This window comes from Macaca mulatta, chromosome 6 (assembly GCF_049350105.2).
Source record: "Macaca mulatta isolate MMU2019108-1 chromosome 6, T2T-MMU8v2.0, whole genome shotgun sequence".
Lineage (NCBI taxonomy): Eukaryota > Metazoa > Chordata > Mammalia > Primates > Cercopithecidae > Macaca > Macaca mulatta.
In genome coordinates, this window is record NC_133411.1 from 124,643,943 (window position 1) to 124,658,294 (window position 14,352).

The window sequence follows — 14,352 nt, forward strand, 5'->3', positions numbered from 1 at the left end:
ATGCCCAAGCTAAGAGCCCACCTGTGATCACTGACAGCCCCCACCTCAGGCAGCTTGACTTTTCTCAGCCCCGATTTGGGGTTTTGCATTTGTTTGATCACTATTTATGAATATATTCAGAATATTTCTTTTTCTGATCTATAAAGTATACATATTTTTTCTGTCCCTTAACTTTTAACCTTTTCTTGCATTTGAATTTTCCTGAGGATATTGTCAATACTAATTCTAAGTCTCATTTAATTTGCTTCATAACTATATGGAGTATAACTAAATAGGGTAACTATATTTACTCTCCAGGGCAATTCTGACTTTTGAGTTTGCCCTTGGCTGGTTTCAGATGTTTGATGACCTTCCTTTGTGTCTGTATTCGAGAACTCCTTTTTGTCTGTCTAGTTCCATAGATGAATTACCAGGCTTCATGCACTGACTGGGGAGGCGTTGACCATTGGCTAGTTTCAGATGTTTTATGACCCTCCTTTATGTCTCTATTTGAGAACTCTTTTTTGTCTGTCTAGTTCCACAGATGTATTACCAGTCTTCATGCACTGACTGGGGCCTCGTTGACCGTTGGCTGACTTCCAGATGAGGGTGCTTCCCTGTCTTCCTGGATGTCACCAGCTTTCTAGTGTTATCTGTAGCCCAAGAGTCCTCACTCTCTTCTCTCACCTAGGAACAGATACCTCTCTTGTTTGCTTCTGGTCCATGGGAATGGGATGGAATGGAAAAAAGGAGCTGATCAGCATGGCTCCTCCTCCTCCCATCCCTGAGCAATTACCCTTTTGGTTGCCTCAGGGTCCAGCTGCTCCACTGCCTGCCACCTCTGAGACTGGGGCATCTCAGGAGCCCTGACACCTTTTGCCACAACATCATTGCATAGGTCTGGTGTATGACTCTTTCTGCCTTCTATCTTCCAGGACTTTTTCAGCCTCTGATTCACTACGGCAACTCCAACTCTTGTTCCAACACAGGTATAGAGTTTTTAAAAGTTATTTTCTCTTGTCATGTCTAAAAACTTCAAATACAAGACAGAGACTCCTTTGCTTTACACATTTGCTTGACTATTTCCTTCCCTCAATCACCTGATATTTTTATTCTAATCTATTGGTAACATCCTTTAGGCATTGGCTCAGGTGCTGAGATGGTCTGGGGCTCTCTGAAATTATAAAGCAAAATTTTATATGTCTGTAAACACTTGCATTTTCCTACAGCACAGGATGGTAATTCCTGTTTTCAAAGTAAGCCATGAACCAAAGAGTCTAATGATTGCACAAAAACAAGACAGTAAGACAATGATTTCACAGTTTTAAGTCTTGCCTGGAATTTTAGATTTCCTTTCAAATTCCTTTCAAATTTTAGGATCTGATTACTTTTGAACGAGGGAGTAAAAAGACAGAATCTGCTACAGTCTCAGCTGATTTTCCACATAGGTTTGGAACTGCTTTATGGGAATAATCTATATCGTCACTTTTAGTCAAACCAGAAGAGAGAGGAAAGATAAGAAGTTAAGAATCCAACTTATCTTTTAACAACACTTTTTTCTAAATTATTTCTAAGGTTGTGCTAATTCTTTTGGTTGTGAAAAGTTGAATTTTTCTGTTTCCTTCATTTTCAACTTATAGTTTGTCTATTTTAATAAATGACCTTACATTAAAAAATTGTAAAGAAATGTATACCACCAATTTAGAAATGGTTGCCTTTTTTGTAATTGAACTCGGGTACAAATTGGTGCATAACATGAAAACCTATGGAACTAGAATTATTATTAAAGAAATATTAGATGATTTAAAAAAAAAATCCAGTTAAGGTAAGCCTAAGCCAGCAGCACCCTAGAATCCCACAGCATGCACTCAGCCCCTACAGTGGCCAGCAGCCCGGGTGTTAGTTGCTTTGCCTTCTCAACCCTTTGTCTCCCTTGGCAATGACTTCTTAGAGAGGTCTCCCTGTAGAAGTGATTGCAATTGCAAATTAAGAAAATGGACGAGAGAAAATAATTATTTTCTTCCATTCTTCAAGTAAGGCATGAGGTTAAGCATATGAGAGAACAAAATAAACCAATTCCAGCATGTAAATGATCAGCATCTATTTTAATAGCTGCACTTGGGATTCTGTAAATATAATGAATAGGGGGTCAAGTAGTATGTGGCTTTTGAAAACCATTTAATGGATCCGTATCATCAGCCTACAAACAGGATATGAATGGTCTGGATAATGGGACACAATTTAGGGATTGAGGGAAAAACTAACTTTGCTAATCTCTAGAACAATCAAGAAAATGTCTGGAATTTATAAGTAAGAGTGGAGAGAAGGCATGAACTGCCAGAAAGCTGTTATTCCTCTGCTTGGCTTTTAGCAGAGGCTGAGGAATTTGTCTGGGTTGTTTGGGAAATTCTTGTGGTACTTATAATATAATTGGGCAGAGGTTTTCCTCTTTTAATATATCTCTGCTTGCCTGCCAAATGCTAACGATTGCTGGATGCCAATTGTCTACAGGAGTTGTTAAATGAGTTTCCCTTCACATTTCCTCTGAGGGTGTTTAAAACGGTGAGGAATCTGTCAGGAAGTATGCTGCAGACAGCAACAAATCCCCAGTCTCCTTTCTACTCTGGAGGTACTGAGTTGAAAAGAGGCCAGGGTTCTTCAGACTCCACTCTTTCCTGACATCGCCCAGAACCTTGGCGAGGTTGCAAAGTCTTCAGGGGCTTAACCAAAGACTCTGGGATGGAGGTTCACTAAGTCCAGGAAAGCTTTCGCAGCCCAAAGACTTCTGCCTCTCTTAGCTACTTCCCTCTGTTCTCTATCCTTAAACCCTGTCAACCACTAATCTGTTTTCCATTCCTAACACCCTGTCCCTTCAAAAATGTTACATAAATGGAATCATTTAGTACCTAACCTTTTAGATTAGCTTTTTTCACTCAGTATAATTCCCTGGAGAGTCATCCAAGTTGTGTCCCATTTCAACAGTATTCCATGGTGTGTATGCACCACAGCTTGTTTAGTGACTCACCTATCCGATTTGGGTTGTTATGAATAAAGCTGCTATGTGAACATAAGTTTCCATTCCTTTGGACTGAATGCCCAAGAATACAATTGCTGGGTTGTAAGCTTTAGTTTTATAGGAAATTATCCAATTATTTTCCAGTGTGGTTGTGCCATTTTACATTCCTACCAGCAGCAGTTGGATCCAGTTTTTCCATGACCTGGTCAGTGTTTTCACTGTTCTTTATTTTAGCCATTCTGATATGTGTGCAATCACATTTAATCGTGATTTTAATTTTTATTTTTCTTATGGTAAATGATATTGAACATCTTTTCATGTATACCTTTTGACCACTTTCTAGTTGGATTGGTTGTTTTTAGTGCTGAGTTTTGAGATTTCTTTATACGTTCTAGATAACTGGTCCTTTGTTGAATTCATATAATATTTAATATGTTGCTCAGGAAATACATGATTACATTTTCACTGTGAAAATAATACAATATTTAGCATCAAAATTTGAAAGTCCGCCTCACACCCTGCTATCTAATTTCACTCATGCCACTAAGGGTCACCTTTTTTTCCCCAATTTTTAAAAATCATGTTAAAAATACACAACGTAAGATTTACCATCTTACTCATTTTTAAGTGTAGTTCAGTGGTATTAAATACATTCATAATGTTGTGTAACTATCACCACCATTCATCTCCAGAACTCTACCATCTTCTAAAACTAGAACTATTAAATAACAACCCCCTTTTGCCCTCTCCCCTCATCCCCTAGCAATCACCATTCTACTGTCTCTCTCATGATTTTGATCACTCTAAGTTGTCTCATACAAGAGACTGTGACTGGCTTGCTTCACTAAGCACAATGTCCTCAAAGTTCAACCATGTTATAGCATAAGTCAAAATTTTCTTCCTTTTTAAGGTTAAATAGTGTTCTATTGAATGCAGACACCACATTTTGTTTATCGATTCTTCTGTCCATGGACACTTGGAACACTTCCATGTTTTCACTAGTATGAATAATATTTGGCAGGAAGACTCAGAAGTAGAATTTGTGGAGCACACGGTAATTCTATTTTTAATTTTTTAGGAACTGCTATACTATTTTCCACAGTAGCTGTACCATTTTATATTGCCATCAAGAGTGCACAGTATTCCAATTCATCCACATTCTCATCAGCACTTGTAATTTTCTGTTTTTGTTTTTATTTTTGAGACAGAGTGTTGCTCTGTCAGCCAGGCTGGAGTGCAGTGGCATGATCCCAGCTCACTGCAACTTCCACCTCCAGAGTTCAAGCAATTCTCCTGCCTCAGCCTCCCAAGTAGCTGTGATTGCAGGCGTGCACTACCATGTCTGACTAATTTTTGCATTTTTAGAAGAGATGAGGTTTCGCCATGTTGGCCAGGTTGGTCTCAAACTCCTGACTTCAGGTGATCTGCCCATCTCAGCCTCCGAAAGTGTTGGGATTGCAGGCATGAGCCATCTCACCTGGCCTAATTTTCTGTTTTATGATCGTAGCTATTCTGATTGGTATGAGGTGGTATCTCATTTTAGTTTTGATTTTCATTTCCCTAGTGACAAGTAATATGGAACATCTTTTCATGTGCTTGTTGGCCATTTGTATCTTCTTTGGAGAAATGTTCATTCAAATTCTTTGCTCATTTTTGAATCAGGTTGTTTGTTTTTCTATGAGTTCTCTATATATTCTGCATATTAATTCCATCAGATATATAGTTTACAAATATTTTCTGTAGCTTGCTCTTTTACTCTATTGACATTGTCTTTTAATGCACAATATTTAAACATTTTTATTAAGTCCAATTTGCCTACTTTTTTGTTTCCTGTGCCTTTGTTGTCACATCCAAGAAATTATTGCCAAATCCAATGTTCAGTAGCTTTTACCCTATGTTTTCTTCTAAGAATTTTATAGTCTTAGCTCTTAAATTTAGGTCTTTAATCTATTTTAAGTTAATTTTTGTCTATGGTCATAGGTAAAGATCTACCTTTATTCTTTCACATATGGATATCTACTTTTTTTCAGCACCATTTGTTGAAAAGACTGTCTTTCCCAGTGAATGGTCTCACATTGTTAACAAAAATAATTTGACCATATATGCAAGGGTTTATTTCTGGACTTTCTATATTCTATTCCATTTGTCTGTCTTTATGCCTGTATCACACTTCTGATTATTGTAGCTTTGTAGTAAGTTTTAAAATTAGGAAGTATGATTCCTCCAGTTTTGTTCTTCTTTTTCAAGATTGTTTTGACTATTCAGAGTCTCTTGAGATTCGATATAAATTTTAGGATAGGATTTTATATTCTGCAAAAAATGTCACTGGGATTTTGACAAAAATTGCATTGAATCACTTTCGGTAGTATTGATACCTTAATATTAAGTCTTCCAATTTGTGTGTTTTCATTTATCTGTCTTCATTACTTTCAGCAATGTTTTGTAGTTTCTGTTGTACAAGACTTTCACTTTCTTGGTTAACTCCTAAGCATTTTATTCTTTTTGATTCTATTGTAAACAGAATTGGTTTTGTAATTTCCCTTCCAGATTGTTCACAGTTAGTATATAGAAATCCAACTGATTTTTGTGTCTTGACTCTGTATCCTATGACTGTACAAAATTCATTTACCAGTTTTAATTTTTGTGTGAAATCTTTATAATTGTATACATATATAAGATTGTATCATTTGTGAACAGAGATATTGTTACTTCTTCCTTTGCAACTTGGGTGCCTTTTTTTCTTGCATAACTGCTCTGCCTAGAACTTCCAGTATTATATTGAATGGAAGTGGTGAAAGCAGGCATCCTAACATTAAAGAAGAAACTTTCAGTCTTTCACCACTGAGAATGATGATTGCTGTGGGTTTTTCACATAAGGTATTTATTATGTTGAAGTAGTTTCCTTCTATTTCTAATATTTTGAGTGTTTTTTAAATCATGCAACTGTGGTGAATTTTGTCAAATGCCTTTTCTGCATCAATCGAGATGATCATATGTTTTCTGTCCTTTATTCTGTTAACAGTGTATTATGTTGATTGATTTTTATATGTTGAATATTCTTGTATTCCAGGAATAAGTCCCGCTTGGCATTATCTTAGTCTGTTTTCTATTGCTTATAACAAAATAGCTGAAATTGGGTAATTTATTTAAAAAAGAATTTATGTTTTACAGTTATCGAGGTGGAAAAGTCCAAAGTCAAGGTGGCACATCTGGTGAGAGTCTTCTGGCTGATGGGAACCCTACAGAGTCTGGAGGCAGGGCAGAGTATTACATGGTGAGAGAGCTAAGCTTGCTAATATGTTAATGTGCTAGCTCAGGCCTCTTTTCTTTTTCTTATAAAGCCATCAGTTTCCCTCTAATGATATCCCATACATCTATTATTCCAAGAATGTATTCATCCATTCATTAGAGCAGAAGCCTCATGATCTTATCACCTGTTAAAGGCCTTACTTCTCAATACTGCCACATTGGAAATTAAACTTCAACATGGGTTTTGAAGGGGACAGTCATTGTATGTAATCCTTTTAATGAGATACTGAATTCAGTTTGCTAGTATTTTCTTGAGGACCTATGCATCTATGTTTATCAGAGACACTGGTCTGTAGTCTTCTTGTAATGTCCTTACCTGGCTTTGGTATCTAGGATACTGCTGACCTCTTTAAAATGAGTTAGAAAGTGTTCCCTCTAAAAAAGTCAGATTTCAGCAACTTCAATTTAAAAAAAAAAAAAAAGGAAGTGTTTCCTCTTCTCCAATCTTTTGGAAAAGTTTTAGAAGAAGTGGTATTAATTCACCAGTGAATTTTACCATAAGCTCCAGGACTTTATTACAAGATTTTTGTTACTGATTCAATCTTTTTACAAGTTATAGATCTATTGAGATTTTCTATTTCTCCATGACTTAATCTTGGTAGTTTTGTGTTTCTAGGGGTTTGTCCATTTTATCTCGGTTATCCAACTTGTGACATCCAATTGTCCACAGCACTCTCCTATAATCTTTTTTATTTCTGTAGACTCAATAGTAATGTCCCCACTTTTATCTTTAGGTTTACTAATTTGAGTCATCTCTCTTTTTTCCTTAGCCCATCTATCTAAAGGTTTGTCAATTTTGTTGATATTTTCATAAAACTTTTGGTTTTATTGATTTCCTCTATTGCTTTTATATTCTCGATTTTACTTACCTTTAATCAAATCTTTATTATTTCCTTCTTTCTGCTAGCTTTGGGTTTATTTTGTTCTTCTTCTTTACTTTGTAGTTCATCAAATTATAAAATTCAATTTTGATTTGAGCTCTTTCCTGTTTTTAGACATAAGCATTTATAGCTATAAATTTTCCCCCTTTGAACTGCTTTCACTGAATTCCATAAGTTTTGGTGTGTTTTGTTTTTGTTTTAATTTATCTAACAATATTTCTAATTTTCTTTGTCATTTCTTCTTTGATCCGTGGGTTAAGAGGGTGTTGTTTATTTCACAAATTTGTGAATCCTCCACTTTTACTTCGGTTGCTAACTTCATCCTACCGTGTTTAGAGAGAATACTTTTTATATCTCTTTTTAAATCTGTTGAAACTAATTTCTAGCCTAACATATGGTTTATACTGGAAAATGCCCCATGTATACTTGAGAAAAATGTGTATGCTGTTGTTGCTAGAATGTTTCATTTTTCTGTTAAATCTAATTGGTTTATTATGTTGCTTAAGTCTTATATTTCCTTATCTATCTTCCATATGGTTATTCTATCCATTATTGATAATGTATATTGAAGTCTCCCACTATTATTGTAGAACTGTTGGTTTCTCTCTTTAGTTTTATCAGTTTTTGCTTTATGTATTTTGTTAGTCTGTTATTGTGTATACAGATGTTTATAACTCATATCTTCTTGCTGTGTTGAGACTTTTATTAACATATGATGTCTTTCTTTTTCTTTTGTAAACCTTTTGACTTAAAGTCAGTTTCATCTGAGGTCAGTACAGCTACCTCTGCTCTCTTCTGGTTACTTTTGCATGGAACAACTTTTTGTATCCCTTCACTTTCAACCTATTTATATCTTTAGATCCAAAGTGAGTCTTTTATGTATAGCATACAGTTGGATCATGTATTTTTATCCATTCTGCTTATCTCTGACTTTTAGTTGGAAAGTTTAATCCATTTACATTTAAAATAACTAGTGATAAGGAGGAAATTCTATAATATTGCTCTTTGTGTTCAGTATGCCTTATATCTTTTTTTGTACTTCGTTTCCTGAATTACTATTGTCTTCTTTGGTGTTCAGTTGATCTTTTGCTGTGAAGTGTTTGTATTTCTTTCTTATTTCCTTTCATGTATATTCTCTAAGCTGTTTTCTTTGTGGCTCCAATGGATATTACATTTAGCATCCAAAAGTTATAACTCTGATTTGGATTTATACCAGTTTAACTTCAATAACATACAAACTCTGCTACTTTACTACTTCTCCACCCTTTTGAGTTATTATTTTCATTAAATTATATATTGATACATGTGCACCCCAAAATAAAAACTAATTCTTCTTTTGAATGCATTATTGTCTTCATTTACATAGAAAAATATGGAATTAGAAACCAAAGTTACAATAATACTAAATTTTAGACTAATTTTTTTAGTGTATTAGTTTTTTAAGTCATATAGAAAACAAAAAAAAATGTAGTTACAGATCATTATATTAATAAGTGTGTGGAATCTCAAACTGGAACAAAAGTTGAGAGGCATGCTAACAAGAAATGCCATGACAAGTAATAGGAAGAAAAGAGTATTGAGGGAAAGGTCTTTTTTTTTTTTTTTTTTTTTTTTTTTTTTTTTTTTTTTTTTTTGCCTTTCTTGAATTTGGTTTTTATTGTGAGTGGGTAAAACAAAACAAAACAAAACAAAACAAAAAGATGACATATTTTACCATTATCTGCTTAAGCATTTGTATTATTCAGGGTTCTCCAGAGGAACAAAACCAATAGGATATATACACAGAAAGGCACACACACATATATACACACACACATGCATACACATGTGCATACCTATATGAGATTTATGATGAAAATTAGCTTACACATGATTATAAAGGTCAAGAATTCCCACTGTCTGCCATTTGCAACCTGGTGAACCAGAAAAGAAGGTAGTACAATTCAGTCTGGGTCTGAAGGACCAGATGAACTGATGGTATAACCCCCAGTGTAAATCTAAAGACCCAAGAACCAGGAGTGCCAAGGCCTGTGGGCAGGAGAAGACAGATGTCCCAGCTGAAGTAAAGAGATGAAATTTTGGCCCTGAGCCGGATGAATGGTGTTCCCTGCTTTGGGAGAGTGATCTTCTGTATTCACTCTACTAATTCAAATGCTAATTTTTTCCAGAAACACCCTCACAGACACACCAGAAATAATGTTTACCAGCTATCTGGGCATCCCATAGCACAGTAAAGTCGGCACATAAAATTAACATTTTTCTCATTTGCCCTGAGAATACTTGCTGGCAGTGCTAAAGGCTGCAGCATTTACCCCGAGATAACTTTGCCACAAAAGATCTCACTTTTATTATTATTTTCGCATGGCTCTAGCACATCGACTTTGGAAACAAATTCTATTTATAGAATTCTGTTTTTAGTAGTGGTATTTCCATTTACAAAATATAGTAATTCTCAATAGCTGAAAATGTTAAATCCTGGAAAATGTAGCATTCTAATGTGTGATGTTAAGATTGTTCTCAAACAGTGGTTGGCTGAAGACTCATTTGATAAATTTGATTTTTCTGAAATAGACAATTTTGATGATTCAGACGATTCTGATGTTAGTTCTGTTTAGAAATAACTCCAAGAACAATTTTTATGTTTTACTTTCACACTGAAAATTAGTCAGATTTGCTTCATCCTCAAAGAGCATGTTTATATAAAATTGAAAGAGCGCTGGCAGCAAGCTGCACTTTTTTTCCTAAACAGGAAAAGGGTTAACCATCACACCATCTACATTCTGTGAAAGCCCCATACTCCCCACCCCTGTGGAGAACTGGGTGACAGTATGTTGAAGCTGGTAGGGCACTGAGAAAGCTTTGTGTCCAATTTCGCAGTTTTACTGAGGATGAAATGGGAGTTCTGACAGACAAAGTTACACAATTAGCCACAGCAGCACTAGGAAAGGAAATTGAATCTCTTGACACTACATGAGTGGTGAAATACTCTTGCTTTTGTGGTTTATTAAGGCCTTCTGGAAACTTTCACCAATGAAGAAAATCTGTAGGACAAGGTGTGACAAGGTAGACTCAAAAGAAAAAGGCAGACCACTTACAAAAGAGGGTACTAGCAAAAGGGCCCAAAGTTCCAAAGTTCCTACCATCCTAGGCTTACAAAGCATTTACTTGTAGAAGAGCATGGGGAAAATGGGATAAACTGGTATAATCGAGGTGAAAATGTTAAGTAGCCCAGGAGTAAGATCTGGGCACTCTAGGATTTCACCTCAGCCCTGTCCCTTTTCTATCTAACATTGTGTCCTTTGGTGATTTGATAACTGCAGCTTCCTTTATGGGTTGATCTGACCTTGAGTGAGAACATTTGGTTTCAGTGACATAATTAGAACAAACCAAAAATGTCTGTCACTCACACAAATAATTTTAAACATAGAGTAAGGCAAGAGTTACTAAAGTCCTATGAAAATGCAAAAAGGTCTCATTTTGTATGTTGTTTGGTTACTAACAAGTTCTGAAGTACTAGATACAATGTTTTGAAGAGTCTGATATTATTAAAATACATTGTGTTGAGATGGGTTGGTACTTTCGATGTGAATCTTGTTACATTAATCTCTCAGGGAAAGTTATTGACAGCCACCACATCTATTTTTAACTGAATGCAAACTGTGGCAGAACTAAAACCAAATGCTGAACTGCGTACTGACTATGTTCTAAACACTTAATATACAAGAGCTTGTAATACTGAAGCCCTTAATCTTTACTTTCATTTCCTATCTTCCTTCTGACTATAGTCCTTAATTTGAGTGTACTGGATTTTTTCTCAGATAATTCTCATTCCAATTATTCGTTATCTAGCTATTCTGAGAAGCTGATGGGAAAAAGTGTTACTCAGGGAAGCAGTAGGATTTTTTTTCAGAAGCCATTAGTTCAGAGAATTTATTCATTCAAGGTGGTTGTAGATATGAGTTGGTGGACACAAGTTCTTTAATAGGGAGAACAGAGAAAAGATCGTTAAGGCATCTGTTAATACATTTTTAAAATGGAGATACTAGCTCATTAGGGAAATTCTTGACATAGAAAATGTATTCACATTAGCGCTACCATCATTTCCAGAGTGTAAAATAATTTTGCAGTTTTAATTTAATGTCGGAAAATGCTTGAATATTTTTCCTCATTGTTTTCCAGGCCTTAACAATTTCAAATTATTCTATTCTACTTGCTGGCTCTAAATCCAAAGCTTCTGACAATAAATTTTACATTAGAAATTCTGTTGATACCTTTTTAAAAATAAGATACTTGTAGAATATAAAGAAATTGAGAAAATAAGGGGCTCAAAATAAAAGGGAGAATCATAATGAATTCTGAAAAATTAACTGCAAGAAGAAATATTTTTAGATGCTATTGTTTCTTAAAACATACTTCAACAGCACTTATTAAGTCTCTGATTTTTACTTCAAACAACACTTTCCCCACATTCATGTGTTAATAGTTACCTGTTTTTCAAGACCTGGCTCAAAAGCAACATTCTTTCCTAATTAGTTTCTTCCTTTTCCACGGTACATAGTTGATTTTGTTTTGTGAATATCGTTTTATCTTTTGTTGTTGTCCTTTTGTTTGTTTGTTTTTAATACTACCTGATAGAAAGTAAGTTCTGTGAGACCTCATCTGCTTTGTTCATTACTATGGTCTCAGAGCCTAGAACAGGTGCATAGAAAATAATTGTTTTTCCACTCACTGACCTGTTCCATCAAACTAGTTCAGGTACACCTTGTTTAGAGTTGTCCCACAGACTCCTGAATCATTAAGGATCTGCTAAGCCAACCCACACAGATCTACAAACTTCAGTGGATGTATTCCAGGGGTTCTCAGGATGGCCTACTGCAGTAAGAGAATGTGAAGGTTATTTTCATGTGTCAACTTGATTAGTCTGTGGTGCCCAGATGTTTGCTCAAACATCAGTCTAAATGTTCCTGGGAGGTTATTTTTTAGATGTGATTAACATTTTAATCAGTAGGCTCTGAGTAAAGCAGATTACCCTCCATAATGTGGGTGGGCCTCATCCAATAGACTGAAGGCCTTTAGGGAAAAACACTGAGAAGGAAGAAGGAATTTTACCTCTAGACTGCCTTCGAAGTCAATACCTCTACATCCACTCTTCTCTGAGTCTTCAGTCTACTGTCTATAATGCAAAATTTGGCCCTCACAATCTTATAAGTCAATTCCTTAAAATAAATCTCTCTCTCTCCCTCTACATATATATATTTACACACACACACCCCCTATTATTTCTGTTCCTCTGGAGAACCAAGACTAATATAAGAAAGAAGGCAGAGTGGGAGATTGGCAGTGATGCTTTTATTTGTTCACTTGTTTTCCATGTATTGCAACCTAGAACATTTTCTGCACACTCAATTGAGTGGATTATGTGGAAATGATGGGAAGTGACCATAAAAACCTTTTTTGTCACACAAAGGATCACCTTATGGCAAAAGCACATTTATTGACATAGGAATCAAACATAAAAATAAGATCAAAAAGCAAAGTTTACAAATCTTCTGACCTCTTCAGTGAGGACAAATTAGCTGGCAACAGTATGCCATCTAGCAAATATTTTACAAAAGAGAGACACACAGGCTGTTGCTTCAAGGTAAAGGTAGTAATTTAACAGCGAGGGAGAAGATAACAGCTCAATCACGCTACAGAAGCATCTAAAAGCAAATGTTTAAAAATTATTTTTGTTATTGGAAGTAAAACATTACTTATAAAAACTGCATATTTATACACTTAAAAAGTTGGAAATAGACTGTTTGCAATATAGTATCTTTTAATTAGTTTGCAAGAACAACTGGGGCTATTTAATAGCTCAATTTCAAGGCAAGAAAAACTTGAGCATAATTACTGCATGAAATTAAAAAAATGAGTTTTATGATTTAAAATGAGTTTCATGATTTCCTGGCAGGGTACAGTGGCTCATACCTGTAATCCCAGCACTTTGGGAGGCCTAGGCAGGTGGGTCTCTTGAGGTCAGGAGTTCAACACCAGCCTGGCCAACATGGTGAAACCCTGTCTCTACGAAAAATATGAAAATTAGCTGGGCATGGTGGCACGTGGCAGGAATCCCAGCTACTCAGGAGGCTGAGGCATGAGAATTGCTTGAACAAGGGAGGTGGAGGTTGCAGTGAGCTGCGAGTTCACTACTGCACTACAGCCTGGGCAACAGAGCGAGACTCTGTCTCAATCAATCAATCCATCAATCAATCATATTCTTCCTCCAGGCCTAAGTACCTGCTATAGACTGAATGTTTGTAACTTTCCAGAACTCCTATGTTGAAATTCTTATCCTCAATGCAATGGTTTTAGGAGGTGGGGGCTTTGGGGGTTGATTAGGTCATGAGGGTGGAGTCCTCATAAAAGGATACTTTTATTAGTACCCCTATAAAAGTGATCCCAAAGAACTCTCCACTTCTTCCTGCCTTGTGAGAACACAGTGAGAAGGAGGTTGTTTTTGAAACAGGAAGCAGACCCTCACCAGGCATTGAAAAAGATTCAGTGCCTTGACCTTTTGCTTCCCAGCCACCAGAACTGAGAGAAATAAACATTTGTTTTTTAAGCTACTCAGTCTGTGGTTTTCTGTTACACCCGCCTTCATACACTAAGACAGAAAATTGTTACCAAGAAGTAAGGGTGCTGCTATAACAAATATGTTTGTTTTGTTTTGTTTTGTTTTGTTTTGTTTTTTGACACAGTCTCACTCTATTGCTCAGGCTGGAATGCAGTGGTATGAGCTTGGCTCACTACAACCTCCACTTCCCAGGTTCAAGCAATTCTCATGCCTCAGCCACCCAAGTAGCTGGGAATACAGGCATGTGCCACCACACCTAGCTAATTTTTGTATTTTTAGTAGAGACAGGATTTCACCATGTTGGCCAGACTGGTCTCAAACTCCTGACTTCAAGTAATCCACCTGCCTTGACCTCCCAAAGAGCTGGGTTTACAGGTGTGAGCCACTGTGCCTGGCCTACTATAACAAATACTTTAAAATGTGGAAGCAGGTTTGAAACTGGGTAATGAACAGAGGTTGGAAGAGTTTCGGGGTGTATGCTAGAAAAAAGCCTAGATTGTCATGAACAATATTTTAAAGGTGATTCTGGTGAGGATTCAGGATGAAAAGAG